This window comes from Diabrotica undecimpunctata, chromosome 3 (assembly GCF_040954645.1).
Source record: "Diabrotica undecimpunctata isolate CICGRU chromosome 3, icDiaUnde3, whole genome shotgun sequence".
Classification (NCBI taxonomy): Eukaryota; Metazoa; Arthropoda; class Insecta; order Coleoptera; family Chrysomelidae; genus Diabrotica; species Diabrotica undecimpunctata.
This window is the reverse complement of record NC_092805.1, coordinates 72,495,666-72,511,903: the sequence shown is the minus strand read 5'-3', so window position 1 is coordinate 72,511,903 and position 16,238 is coordinate 72,495,666. Positions and strand designations below refer to the sequence as shown.

General features: G+C 33.5%; 1 protein-coding gene across 1 annotated transcript in view; it reads left to right on the top strand.

The window, feature by feature from the left end:
• Positions 1-16,238, top strand: part of sff (BRSK family serine/threonine-protein kinase sugar-free frosting) — a 649,872-nt gene that overhangs the window by 620,554 nt on the left and 13,080 nt on the right. The gene's annotated exons all lie outside the window — the stretch shown is intronic.

Below are 16,238 nucleotides of genomic sequence, written 5' to 3'. Positions count from 1 at the left end.
AATCTAGTTAAAATATTCTATATGTCATATTTCATCAGTTAATTTCCTGTAGTAGTGACAGTTAGACCTTTGGCCCATTGGTCAATGCGTAGTTACATAGAATTTTGAAATGCCTAGATCAGATCTACATGATTGTGACTGCTCATCCAAGCTGTCATATGTCACATGTCACCTTAACATTTTCTTTAATACCGGGAGCCATTCTCTCTCCTGTTGCCGACCAGAATAGCTCCGACTTTTTTAAATAATTTTAAACTGTTTGTCCTTGTCTAGTGTAGTGTTATGTTCAACTTTATGTTTAATTTTGTGTTTATGACATTCTGCAATTATTGTTGGATAGCCCAAAATTGACAAAGTAAGTCTAAAACGTTAATCAAATAAAACTTTTATCGTCCATTAACTTTTTATCAAGGTTAATCAACTTCTTCATTCAAAAAAAAAGTTTCTTGGCTTATTTTAGATGCCCCTGAAGATGCTCTAGGGAGCTAAAGTACTTGGGCAAGATTTAATTAATAAAACTGTGCTTGATACCTGCCTTTATTTTATCAAAGTACAATAAAAATAGACTATGAATCAATTTTAAGCCAAACCGCGGAAAGAGTCAGGTGTGCTCCTTCAAGGTCCCTAACAGAGACGCTTTCATAAATCTGAACATCCAATAGTGTCATGAAATTCTTAAACTCTGGACTTGCCATAAATAGCTTGAAGATAATTTGTATCACACCGTGTCATTCACAGAACTTTGTTTAAAACTAAATGGCAAACTACAACCAGAAAAATAATATTCTTCGCAAACTTTTGAGCTAAAAATGGGAAGCACATCTTTCAACGCTTAAAACGTAGACGTAGACGCTTGCACTCTACGCTTTTGCTGCCAAATATACCTTGCCAGTATGGATGACACCAACACATACTTAATACGTAGATTTTGCTATAAATTAGTCAGCCAAATTCAGCGAATATTAAGACTCACATCCATACAAAAGCTCTAGAATATCGTAGCTATCAATCCACCTAATATCCAAAGATAAGTAGCTAGATAACGAAAGAAACCAAGTCTAGATTCGCAACATCCGCAAAAGAATAAGCTGCTCCTCGCCATCTGAACCCTCGAGAGGAATTTCCTTATGGTAGCTATCTTCCTAAAATCTTCCAGGACGGCTCTTGCCTGCAAACACCGGTTAACCTGTGTGAATGTGGGGTGGTACAAGATTCATCCCACCTTCTTAGATGACTTTGCCCTTCAAATCACTCTTTTCTGAAGTGACAAGGTTTAATTATTTGAACTAAACATATAAAGTACAGTCAGTAAGCTATTGCTTTTAAAAATCATTGCAAATTTGACACTAACTCCACTTATATTGATTACATATTACCCCTAAATAAAAAATAAAACATTCAGAAGTATGTAATATTGGTGAAGTGGTATATTCTTGTTAGATAAATTAAGCATTCTTCCCTTTTTTGCGCATTACTACCAATTTTTACACAAAAATATCTATCTTAGCACTTAAATATTTATTCTAAGATAAACTATCTAGAATTATATATAGTAAACAGACAAAACCAGAAATAAAATAATAAAGAAGCTGTATTCAAGATTACGTAAAACAATGGATGAAATAAAAGAAGTTCTTATTAATCGGATTCTTAAACGAAACGTATAAAGACATACTGACGTTAACAAAATACATTAGGAAATTTCCGCATATGAAAAAATACATCCAATTTGGTAATGAAATCCTTTTGTATCCATAAAGCTATTTTTAGAAAAGCACGTACCTACCAAAAACAGGTATTTGATAGTATACATATCTTTTACATACTGTAATGCGTATGAATGATAACAAAAATAAAGAGTCCGTATGAACCGTTTAGAACATAAGCTGGAAATATACGGCTTAATCGCCTAGTTGCCAAACTATCGGAGCTTACTTAGACCGATATACTAATGGTTCCAATATAGTGAAAAAGATCTGAACGACCCCTATAATATATACTCGTGAACTAAGCGATATACATTCATGATACAGGGCTACTTATGAGCTCCACAAAATTTTTAAAAATTATGAAACTATACATGTTAACAAATCGACAGAGTCAATATTATGGAATAGTCAAGTGAGCTCCGTATATCGGTGTCCACTTGACCACAGAGCTCACTTGAACCTTAATTTTACGTATAAAGACATACTGACGTTAACAAAATACATTAGGAAATTTCCGCATATGAAAAAATACATCCAATTTGGTAATGAAATCCTTTTGTATCCATAAAGCTATTTTTAGAAAAGCACGTACCTACCAAAAACAGGTATTTGATAGTATACATATCTTTTACATACTGTAATGCGTATGAATGATAACAAAAATAAAGAGTCCGTATGAACCGTTTAGAACATAAGCTGGAAATATACGGCTTAATCGCCTAGTTGCCAAACTATCGGAGCTTACTTAGACCGATATAATAATGGTTCCAATATAGTGAAAAAGATCTGAACGACCCCTATAATATATACTCGTGAACTAAGCGATATACATTCATGATACAGGGCTACTTATGAGCTCCACAAAATTTTTAAAAATTATGAAACTATACATGTTAACAAATCGACAGAGTCAATATTATGGAATAGTCAAGTGAGCTCCGTATATCGGTGTCCACTTGACCACGGAGCTCACTTGAACCTTAATTTTAACATGGGCGGAGTCCACTTTATGCCGTAGATATGTATATATATATATATATATATATATATATATATATATATATATATATATATATATATATATATATATATATATATATATATCTACGGCATAAAGTAAACTCCGCCCATGTTAAAATTCAGGTTCAAAAGAGCTCCGTGGTCAAGTGGACACCGATATACGGAGCTCACTTGACCGTTCCATAATATTGTCTCTGTCGATTCGTCAACATGTAGTTGCATAATTTTTAAAAATTTTGTGGAGACCTTAAGTACCCCTGTATCATGAATGTATATTGCTTAGTTCACGTGTATATCTTATAGGGGTCGTTCAGATCTTTTTCACTGTATATTGGAACCATAAGTATATCGGTTTAAGTAAGCTCTGATAGTTTGGCAACTCTGCCATTAAGCTGTATACTTCTCGCGTATAGTCTGAACGGTTTATATGGCCTCCTTATTTTTGTTATCATTCATACGCATTAGTGTGTAACAGATATGTATACTATTAACTACCTGTTTTTGGTAGGTACGTGCTTTTCTAAAAATAGCTTTATAGGTACAAAAGGATTTCGTTACCAAATTGGATTTTTTTCATATGCGGAAATTTCCTAATGTATTTTGTTAACGTAAGTATGTCTTCATACGTTTTATTTAAGAACTCTATAAATAAGAACTTCTTTTATTTCATCCAATGTTTTATGATATCTTGTATACAGATTTTTTATTATTTTATTTCTGGTTTTATCTGTGTACTACATATAATTCTGAATAGAACTTTATCTCAAAATAAATATTTAAGTGCTAAAATAGATATTTTTGTGTAAACAGGGATAGTAGTGCACAAAAAAGGGAAGAATGCTTAATTTATCTAACAAGAATTATACCACTTCACCCATATTACATACTTCTGAATGTTTTATCTCCTATTTAGGGGTAATATGTAGTCAATATAAGTGTAGTTAGTGTCAAATTTGCAATGATCTTTATAAGTAATAGCTTACTGACTGTACTTTACATGTTCAGTTCAAATAAATAAACCTTGTCCCTTCAGAAAAGAGCGATTTGAATGGCAAAGTCAACTAAGAAAGTGTAATGAATCTTGTATCACCCCAGATTCACAAAGGTTAACCGGTGTTTCCAGGCAAGGGTCCTCCTGGCAGATTTAAGGAAGATAACTACCATAAGGAAGTTCCTTTCGAGGGTTCAGATGGCGAGAAGCAGCTTATTTTTTTGTATATCTTGCAGATGTGTTGATCTAGCCAGTTTTTCCTCGATTCTAGTCATAAATGGGTTGTTATTCGTGGAGTGGAGGTTACGAATCTAGACTTTGTTTCTTCTGTTCTCTAGCTACTTATCTTCGGATATTAGGTGGATTGATAACTACGATATTGTAGAGCTTATGTATGGATGTGAGTCTTAATATCCGCTGAATTTGGCTGACTAATTTATAGCTAAATCTACGTGTCAACTATGTATTGATGTCACCCATACAAGCAAGGTATATTCGGCAGCAGAAGCATAGAGTTCAACCGTCTACTTTTTAAGAGTGGAAGGATGTGCTTCCCATTTTTAGCTGACAAGTTCGCGGAGAATACTATTTTTGTGGTTCTAATTTGCCATTTAGTTTTAAACAAAGTTCTGTAAATTACAAAGTGTGTTTAAGGATTTCATGACACTATTGGTTCAGGTATATGTTCAAATTTGTGAAAGCGTCTCTGTTAGGGACATTGAAGGAGCACATCTGACATTTTCCAGGGTTTGGCTTAAAATTAATTTATATCCTATTTTTATTGTGTTTAAGATATGATTTAGATTTTTCTCCACTTCAGCAACAAAAGTTTTTGGTTATGCAACAATAGATGTATCGTCTACATAATAAAAGTCCTAGTATTTACTGGTATGGATTGTGTAAATGTTATACAGTGTAGGTGCCATTACGGTACCCCAAAGGAGACCGTTATTCTACGTTCTCCATCTTCATCTTTTCTTACCATTGAATGATACGGAAAATCTTCTGTTGTTCTATTACCTAAGGGGATATCACATAGATTTTGGAGAAATGTCCTTTAATTTAAGGTGTCGTAAGCAGAATTTAGGTTGACAAATACCACTCCTCATATCTGATATTTTTCATATCCGTCTTCGCTGTGTTGGGCAAGATTTAGTATGTGTGACGAACATGATCTACCCTGTCATATATAGCCACTTTTATCTTTAAATTTAAGTTTTTCTTCTATTTTCGGTTTATATTAAGGATCATATTCAGAAGTATTGTGTATAACTGAAAAAATAAATAGATATATTGGTCGATAGCTTTTGTGGTCGTTGGGGTTTTTGTCAGGTTTAAGCAAGGCAACAACTTTGTCTTTGCTTTACTTGTCTACAGACTTTGGATATTAGCCATTGTTGTATTTTTTGTCCAAATTTTATAATTAGTTTTGTGTTTAGATCTTCAGTCAGGAGCCGTAATATTGTTCATAATATACGTGGATAGTGGATCCAAACTCAACATCGTTGATAGGTTTCCTCAGCTGACTGGTTTTGTCCTCTCTCATTTTAAGTTTTTCTTTGCTTCTTTGCCGGCATTTAATATGTTTATTTCGTTATTTTCAGCGATCAGCTTAATACCAAATATCCTAGGTTTGGCCCTCTATTTGCTTCCTGCAGTAGAAATACGTCACATTTGTGTTAAGCGCATGTCTGATAAGCTTAAGTAAAGTAGAGTGTCTTTATCTGTAGATATGTCCTTAATATTTATAGACATAAGTAGAATACTTGGTCCTAAAAAGGACCAATTTGACAAAAATCATATTGAACGGGTGATTGAAGAATTAACTGATTAAATAATTATTCATTATCCAGAGTAAGAGTAAGCTCGATTGCGGTGGTCTTATTGTTACTTCAAATTTCGTGAAGGCTTCTACTTTGAACTCCATAAAATGACTAATCTTTTACTTTTCAATTAAAATTTAAATTTTACATACTGTTACTTTTAGACGATATTTAGAGTCAGATTTGTTTAGTAATATATATATATATATATATATATATATATATATATATATATATATATATATATATATATATAATCAATAACCCTTCTACCCTAAGGTATTGGGTGTAAAGTCTCTTTTTAGGTTTCATATACAAACTTCCTCCAATTCTTCTTGTTGCTTGCCAATTTCTTCGCTTGCTCTTTGGTGACTCCTCTCCTGTCTAGGATGGCGGCAATTTCATCGTCCCAGGTCTTCATGGGTCTGCCCCTCGGTCTTTTCAAGGTTCTTCTCGCTTCCCACACTTGTTTCACTTGGCTTTTTTTATCCATCCTTACCATGTGGCCGTACCATCTCAGTTGGGCTTCTTCGATTTTCTTCTCTATTGATTGGACTTTAAGGCGTTCTCTTATTTCATCGTTCCGTATTCTGTCCATTCTGGTCACTCCTAGTACTCTTCCTAGATACTTCATTGAGATACTTTGCAGTTTATTTTTTAGTCTGGTGGTGAGCGTCCAGCTTTCACATCCAAATGTTAAGATAGGTACAAAAACTGTGTTATCTTTGCTTTTTTCGATGGGAATGTGCTCTTAATTGCGTGGTATATCCGGGAAGCGTTTGCTATTCGATTGTTTATCTCTGCTTCTTGTGTACCCCTACTCTCTAGTTGCACTCCCAGGTATTTAAAGGTTTCGACTTGTTCTAAAGTATAGTTATTTATTTTAATGTTTGTATGTTGGTCTGTTTTCCCACATACCATGACCTTGGTTTTACTTTCATTAATTCTCAGATTACGTTTTTCGAGTTTATCTCTCCATATCTGGAGGTTTCTCTTAAGTTCGTCCTCGTTTCTTCCAAATATGACGAGGTCATCTGCAAATGCGCACTCCGCTATCTGTATCATTTCCAGGTTTCTATGCCCAACAAATATTCTCGATGTTTCTTCTCTAGTTTCCTTCATTACATCATCTAGTACAATATTGAACAGGATGGGGCCTAGTACACCTCCTTGTCTTAAGCCATCATTGACTCTAAACTCTTCTGATTCCATATTATCTGTTCTTACTCTGTTTCTTGTGTTCTTGTATAGGCTCATAATAGCTTCTCTGAGTTTGCTGTCTACTTCTCTGTTTCTTAGGCTTTTGTCTATTTCGGTTCGCGGGGTTCTATCAAATGCTTTTTCGAGATCTATGAAGGCTTGGTATAGTTCCGTGCTTGTATTTCGTGCATTTTGTATTAGATGCTTGAGTGTAAAAACATGGTCATGGATGCTTCTTCCCTTCCTGAAACCGCTCTGTGACTGCTCCAGCTTATGGTCTACTTCTTGTAGTAGTCTTTTCTCCAGTACTCGTTCGTAAACTTTGGAAGGGATACTCAGGAGAGTTATACCTCTGTAGTTGCTGCATTTTCGTCTGTCACCTTTTTTGAAAATGGGTAGAATAACGCCCACTTCCCAGTCTTTTGGGATTTTGTTCTCATTCCATGCTTTATTGCAAACTTTTCTAAGCATTTCATTTCCATTTTCTCCCATATTTTTTAGCATTTCCGCAGTAATCTTATCATAGCCAGCTGCCTTTCCTCTTTTGAGCCTGAGTATTATTTCTCTTATTTCTTCTATTGTTATTTCGTTTTGGTTTGGGTTCTCATATGGGTTTTCTTCAGTGTTGTCTATTTCATTATTATAGTCTTTTTGAGTCAGAAGGTCTTCGAAATATTCTCTTCACCTGTTCATAATATTTTCGTTCTCGCAGAGGATGTGGTCATCTTTGTTTTTAATTTGTTTTGGTGTTTGTTGTCTGTTCTCTGTTCTTAGGCTTCTCAGAGTTTTGTAAAATAGATTTTGGTTAGTGTGGTAGTCCTTCTCCAGCTTATTCCCAAAATCCTTCCAGCTTTTCTTTTTTGCTTTCACGCTTTCTGCGTGCGTTTTTGTTCCACACCGATATTAGTTCGGGATACTACCAGATAATGGTCGCTATATATTTCTGCTCCCCTTCTGACTCTGACATCTTTAATACATTGTCTTAAAGGTCTGTTTACCAATACATAGTCAATAATGGACTTTTCTCCTCTGCTCTTGACTTCTCTGGTATATTTGTGCACATCTTTGTGTTGAAAAAACGAATTCATAATTATCAGGTCATTCTCTCTACAAAAGTCTATAATTCGTTGACCATTATTGTTTCATACTTGTTCTCCGTGTTGTCCTAGTACATCCGAGGATTCTTGGTCTTTTACGCCTACTCTACCATTGAGATCGCCAATTATTATTATGTTACTTTCTGCACTATCTATGATCTCCGTCGCCTTTTCCCAAAAAATGTCCTTGGTGTTCGCTCTCTCGGTATCGTTTGGTCCATATATAACAAAGATGTTGACTGGTTTCTTCTCTTCGGTTGTCATTCTAATTTTTAGGATCCTTTCGGTAATACATTCCCAATCTTTAATGCTACTAGTTAAGTTTCTATTGATGAGACAACCAACTCCTTCACGTGCTCTTTCTGACGGGGGTACTCCACTGAGTATTAAAAAATGGCCATTTTCCAGAAACTGTGTGCTGTTACCTTTTCTTTTGGTCTCTATGATTCCTAGTATGTCTATTTTAGCCTTATTAAATTCTTCTACAAGTTCAGCCTCCTTGCCGTTGAGATCTCTTACGTTCCATGTTCCTATTTTCCATCCTTCAGGTATTCTGGTTTTTTGAGTTGCCGTTGTTTTCACACTTTTAATCTCATTGATTGCAGTTGCTTTGTGTATTTGTAAGCGTTTCTGATCTTCCTTCTTTTTTAAGTTTCCATACTGGTCTTTGTATAGTGCTTTACTACTACTCATGTCCTTGTTCATTGCCTGTTTCGTCATCGTTTTTCCATTGCCGTTTTTTATTAGTTTTTTGGTTTGTCTATCTTATTTTCTTTATTATTCCATTTCCATTCTTCCTTATTTACCCACAATTTATTTGTGCCAATCTTTACGTCGTTGCCTTTATCTCTCTCTTCTCGTGCAATCATTCTTATAGTTTTTTGTATTTCTCTTTCTTTCATTGTGGTGTCATTGTTGATATATATTTTTTCTTCCTTGTGGTTTTTTAGCTTGTACTTGTTCTTCATGACTTTGGTTTTTTCTTCCTGATCTTCTAGTTCGATCAGACAGGTTTTTGTTCCCAACTTGTATGCATCTTTAATTTTGACCTCAATTCCCATATATGTTTTGAATATATTCAGCATCGCCTCTTTTATTACTCTTTGATCATAGGTATCTATTAATATACCATTCAACACTACATTGTTTTTTCTCCTTTGTTTTTCCATAAATTCCATATTCTCCTTGATTTCTTTCAATTCCTCTTTGATTTCTTTGTTTTCTTGTTTTAGGTCTTTGTTTTCCTTCTTTAACTTTTTATTATCTTCTATGAGCTGTTCTATTGCTTCTCTACTGCTCTTTTGTCGTTCTTTATCTCTGTGATATCTTTTGCCAACTTGTTCATCATTTCATTTATGGTATCTAATTTTTATTCATGCTTATTCCGTGGTGAGTTTGTTGAGAGCTTTCTATTCTTCGTATGCTCTCCTCTTTCTTCATCTTCGATGTCATTTTCCCTCATTTTTCTTTTTATTCCGTCGTCTGTTACTGAGCTATCGCTCTCCCAATCTTTTCCTTTCTCCAAAAACTTTTTCATTATTCGGCGCCAGGCACTATCTTCCACCTCAACGGTTCAGAGAAAACAGTGTCTACCGTTTATTTATTACAACCAGCTAAAATATTGTCGTCTGGGATATTTTGCTCACAGTGGCAACGTCGCATAAAAATTGGTGAAGACTTCAGTGAATGCTTTGCTTTTTATCGCGCTTATCGGTTAACCTCTTCGGTGTATTTTGGTTAATTGCTTATAATTATTTCACTGACTCACCTTTTGGAAGTCCACTTTTTATACTGCTGATTAGTTTTTAACTTTGTTTTGCACTCTAACTAATTTTGATTGTTTATTTCTCGTTGTAACTCTCGATAAATCGGGTTAATTACAGCCGAAACAACAAACGTATTTCTGTTTAATAATAACTGTACTTAATATATAGTCTCTTTGTGAAAAGTAAATGAGCTTGTAATATCGGTTTACAACCCATATATGAATAATAAGGAAATTAACAGGTTAAAATGTAACAACAAATTGCTATATAACAGTACGAGACAATATTCATATGCTGTGTCAAAATCATCATATTTGGGTTTCATATTTCAATTATCATATTTACATTGATATTTACGTGGCAATCAGCTGTAAAAGTCATTGCCTTTTTTCCTGTCGTATCATATTTTAGCATATCATATTTTGAGTGAAATTGATCCTAAATTCGTCTAATAATATTAAGTTTTTAAAACAGCTGTGTTTTTATGCTCATTCGTTCACCTTTTGTAAAGCATTCTGTGTAAATATAAAGGATTTGTATAATCTTTTCATTTCGTAATCTTTTCGTTTCGTAATTATAGTTCTCTTGCTTTTATTTTCTATCGTAATACATATACATACCCAATTCAAAAGGGAGAAATCCAGTGAGTTCTAAATTGAACATAAACATTATTCTCTCGTTCTATTATGTTATATAAAGATCATCGTCATCGTATAGTCAGAACGCAACAAGATTCTATTGCCTTTTCTTTTTTTTGTCTCCTCATTCCTATTGACAATACAGCCAGGTAAATGACGTTTTTAAAATTTATGTCAATATTTCTGAAGTGCCTTTTCTAGGATAATTTTTTTAAGCCTAGTTCGTTTGATTATATGTAATTGATTTGATAGTCCACAAAAGATAAGTATTGATTGTAGGTAGGATAGCAGGTGTTGATAAATATGATGGGTAGGTAGATAGTCTCATTATTCCTAAATCTGACCATATGTTACCTCCCCCTTCACTTGTGGAAGTCCTAAGGGCATTTTTTCTCTTGGGGCATCCTCCCAATTTAACTTGGCAATGCAGTTATTACAGAGTCTTTGGATAAAGCCAGCGCAACTTTAGCATTGAGATTTAGTTTCTTGTACGACGTTGCTATCTTTATATATGTGTTTGACCTTGGAATTAGTTCTGTTTGGTATCGGTTAGTACTCGGACCTCTGTAAGTCGGAAAATACTTCTGATGGCCTTTCTAGCAATCCTGGTCTAATTAATACGTTCTCGTCACGTATCCACACATTAGCACTGGTTTGATTACAATTTTATAAATCCTGATTTTAGGGATTCGAATTAGACTTCTGGATTTAAAAAGGGTTATATATACATATACATCAGTTAGCTACCTGAATATTTTCTTTTATTTCTTATGTAACAACGTTACCTACGATATCTAAGACTCTGCAATCTTTCAAAACTATATGGCTTTATTGTTCCGTTATGCCCTACTCTAGATCCTCTCTTTTGTATGTTAACCAACATTTATTTGATTTTCTCATTAGTGACTATTACACCGCTTTTTTTTGCTGCTACTAGCATAATTTGATAGCATTCTATTATTTAATTTATGGATTAAATCCGGATAGCAAATAGATATTCTTCACGTTCTCGGAGAAATAATATTCTAACACACAAAATCCTATTAAATTGTAAAAACCTTCCTTGCATATTCTATTCACTTATGAGGGGCAGCAGCAATATCAGTACCATAATAATGCGTATGGTTCTGGACTGACTAATTGTTGGATAATGAGAAGCATGAGTGTAGCATTTTAATGTTTTCGGGACTGCTACCTGGTATCGGGGAGCAGAATTATCATTACCGAGTTATATACCAAGAATATAGGAATTATTGCCTGAACTTAATTATTATTAAACAACAATATATTCCCTAGTAAAATAATCATGAATTTACAGTAAGAAAAATTTTTGAACGTTGGTTATGAAAACATCATGTACATACCACCAGGTTCACTATGTCGATATCCAGCAAAATCCCTGTAATAATGATACGGGAAACCAAAGATGAAAATATGCTCCAAGAAACTCTGTGTTATAAAACAGTCGAATAAAATACAGATTCTCAATTCAAATAGTCAAAAAATTAATGAACAGCTTACTAAAATAGAAATAACGCCTATTTAAGTACTCCATTAACGGCCCAAGGGACAAAGCACTCATAGCATATGCTAATGATATATATCTCATAACTCTAATAAGAAACTCTCCCGTCCAAAAACTTCAATAAAGTGAAGACAGCACGAAAAATGTTTCACTTAAAATCAACGAAATGAAAACCAAATACAAGCGAATCAACAAAAGAGACCAATTCAATAAATCTCGATAAAATATTAAAGTTAATAACTACAATTTTGAAAATATGGAACACTTTAAATATCTTAGATAAATAATCGTGGTTAATAAAAAAAACGGGTGTGGCAGTCCAGTGGGACTGCCGGTAGAAGTTATACTTCTATACACGCGTTCACCGTTACAAATTTATATGGGAGTCAATCTGCACAATCATTACATATTTAATGCTATAGGTAAGAGAGAGCAGAAAGAGAAAAATAATTAGGTATATAGGTATATGGTGCATCGTTTGCTGTATATAAACATTTGACATGTAATAGGAGTATAGTAAATGAAGGATTGTATCAATATTTTAATGAAAATATATATTTTTATTTTCATATATGTATAAAAGGAGTTGAATGCAAAAAATTTTTTTTACGCATACTCTGCAGTAAAATGCATTGTTTATTTTGTTATTAATATAAAAATTACAATACAATACACTGCAACATAATTCAATATAATAATACAATACAAATTAAAATGCAATATTCATAAGTATTTAAAACTGCCAATATACATAACTTACTTTACGAAGATAAAAATACAAAACCAACAACTCGGATTATGTTGTAAATTTTCATTTAATTTTAAAATTTAGCATTTTTGCGTATATTACATATATTTAATAACATTAACGTGAGGTTTTTAAATATTTCAAAAATAAAAAAGGAAATTCATATTGGGATTCGAACTCACGTACACCAGCGTATGAACCAAACACTAAAAGATTTGCCAATTAGACATGATACTAACGGATTTCAAAATTGACAGTTGTCTGTCATACAGTGATTATTTTGAAATGCAAAAGCCTAAAATAATTATGAACATTTAATAAATAATACGATGTCGATCGGATTAGCCAAGCGGGCTGGGCGGCTGGCTTCTCCTTCGCTTCAATGCGAGAGATGTCAGTTCGATCCCCGGCTCGGTGTGCAGAAAACAAAAAGGCTAACGCAGCAGTTTAAAATTCTAAAGTGAATCTGCGGCTTAGTCTAGAATATGCTGGTATCTGATCGGCCTATGGTGGAGCACTACGGCAAGAGATAAGGGCTTGCGGCTAGGTGATACTCCTCCATAGATCCCTACCGGAAGGGCGTCGAACGCCTAAATACCGGGTATATATATATATATTAACATTATATAATATAATATATTTATAATATTAAATATATATACAAAAGGAACATTTTTATTCCCGAGGTAGGAAGAGAGAGAAAATATATCTTATGTCTCTCTCTTACTCATTATCTTACATATGTAATGGTTTCACAGATTCACTCCCGTGCAAATTTCCAACGCCGACCGTGCGTATAGAAGTATAACTTCAATAATGCCACTAAAGAATCACAGAGCATAATTCAAACTTTAGACCTATTTAAATACATGGATGCGAATCATGGACAAAATAGGAAAGAGCTACGAATATATGAAAGAAAAATAATAAAAAAAATGTTTTAACCTCATTATCATATCGCTTACCAATCCGTATAGAATAAGAACATATACTGAATAAAGAAAGCTCTTATACCGATATTGTTCAGGAAAATAAATCGCTTAAGGTAGATCGGACACATGCATACACATCAAGATGTCAAACTTGTAAAACTGGTATGGAAGGAAGTTAGCACAGAAGAATGCCACTTGGGCGCCTCAGTATGCAATGGAGAGAAAACTTCCAATCATATCTCAAAAAATTAACATTTCGTTTGATTACAGATTCGTGGAAAATCGACCAACTTGGAGAAAAGTTCGCGAAGACTCACCCAATGTTATAACGCTACGTAACGATGATGATAAAGATAAAGGAGAAACAGTGACAAAAAGCAACAAAAATGGACTAATGGAGCAAAGCTGCTTTAAAATCTTGATTGGAAGGGATTGAAATGAAAGTATAAGAAATACAATGGATGAGGGGGATTCACTTATGAGGGGCAGAAGCAATATCAGTACTATAATAAGGCGTATAGTCCTGGACTGGCTAATCGTTGGATAATAGGAAACATGAGTGTAGCAGTTTTAATGTTTTCTTGACTGCTACCTGGGATCGGGGAGCAGAGATATCAGTACCAAGTTAAGGCATATAGGAATTGTTGCTTGAACTTTAATATTATTAAATAGTACTATATTTCCTAGTAAAATCGTCATGACTTTACAGTAAGACTAATATTCGAACGTTGGTTATGGAAACGTTAAGGACATACCACCGAGTTCCCTATGTCGATATCCCGCAAAATCTTTGTAATAATGATAACCGAACCAAAAAACAGAGATTAAAATAGGCGCCAAGAAACTGTGTTATAAAACAGTCGAATAAATACAGATTCTCGATTTAAATATTCTAAAAATTTATGAACAGCTTACTAAAATAGAAATAACGCATATTTAAGATGCAATCCATTAATGGGCCAAGGTACAAAGCACTCCTAGCATATTCTAATGATATTGATCTCATAAGAAACTCTCTCCCGTCCGCAAACGACATCTTTAACAAAGCGAAGAGAGTACGAAAATTGTTTCACTTAAAATCAACAAAATGAAAACCAAATACAAGCGAATCAAGAGAAGAGAGCAATTCAATACATCTAGATAAAATAATAAAGTCAACAACTTCAATTTCGAAAGTATGGAATACTTTAAATATCTTAGATCAATAATCACGGTTAATAATAATGTCACTAAAGAAATACAGAGCATAATTTTTCTAAAATTTTTTAACCTCATTATTATATAACTACAAATCCATATAGAATAAGAACATATACTGAATAAAGAAAGCTCTTATAACGATATTGTTTAGGAAAATAAATCGCTTAAGGTAGATCGGACACATGCATAGACGCCAAGATGTCAAACTTGTAAAACTGGTATGAAAGAAACTTAGCACAGAAGAATGCCACTTGGGTGTCTCAGTATACAATGGAGAGAAAACATCCAATCATATCTTAGAAAATTAACATTTCATTGAAGATTCGTGAAAAATCGATCAACTTGGAAAAAAGTTGTAGTTAGCAAAGACCCACTCAGTGTTGTAGCGCTACGTAATGATGACAATAAATAAAAAAAAGAAACAGTGACAAAAAGCAACAAAAATGGACTAATGGAGCACATCTGCTTCAAAATCTTGATAAGAAATACAATAGATGATTGATGGATTCGAGAAACTTGAGACTTGAGAAAGGCACTCTGCCGAAACAGCTGTAGTGATAAGATACAATTAATTTGGTGAAAGTTTTGAAAACAAAGTTTTTAGTATTTTGTTGTTAAATAAAATGAAATTAACATACGACATTATATACGCTATAATAACTAGACAACTTGTATGATACTGACATATAAGGAGAAAGTTTCATGAAACAATAAACTACCCAATATTCGTTATGAGTGAAATCGATATGAATAAAGAAAATGAGGAAAACTATGGCAAAAAGGTAAAAAAAGTAGTAATTAAAAAATGAAAGAGGTACCTTGTGGACAACATGTGCTCAATTAGGAACGAATTGAGATAAATAATCAAGACGACAAAGAACATTTTAAATTGATAAATCTATACGATTTTTAACAATGCATATTTATAGGTCATTTTAAGAGCCAACGTGCTAATTGTATGTAAAATGAAACTTTTTAAGGTTTTTAATGTTTGTATGAAAGATAAAACCGTATGAAACATGACCGTGAAATTTATATACCAATCTATAAATCTCTTTTAAAAGAATACTGACACCTATACATTATCACAATACTACATAATATCACAATACTAAGAAGTCTGTTATTTTAATCTAAGAATAGGCTTTATAATTTACGAGAGATTTAATTTAATGTATTTAAAATTTTCCGGTATTGTAATAAGAAACAAAATTTCACTACAAGGCATGAAAGCGTGTTAAATTTGACTTTAGATATTCTTTTTGAGATTTAAAGATTTTGTCTTTCTTCCCAAGACTTTTCTTCCCTCTACTCTTCCTTGCATGATGACGCGTATAAGAGAGTATTTATCGTTTCGAACTATGTGGCCCAGATACGATGTCCAGATAGACAATTCGTCTTAACGCTTTTTCGTTTGAGACTTTTACAGTCCAAGGAATTTTAAGAATACGCCTATATAGCCAAATTTCGAATGCCTTTAATTTGTTTACAGATTTGGCTTTCAGGGTCCAAGCTTCTAGCCCATAGAGCAGTTGCGACCATACATAACATTCGACGATCTCAATCTAATAACCATACTCAATTTCTTA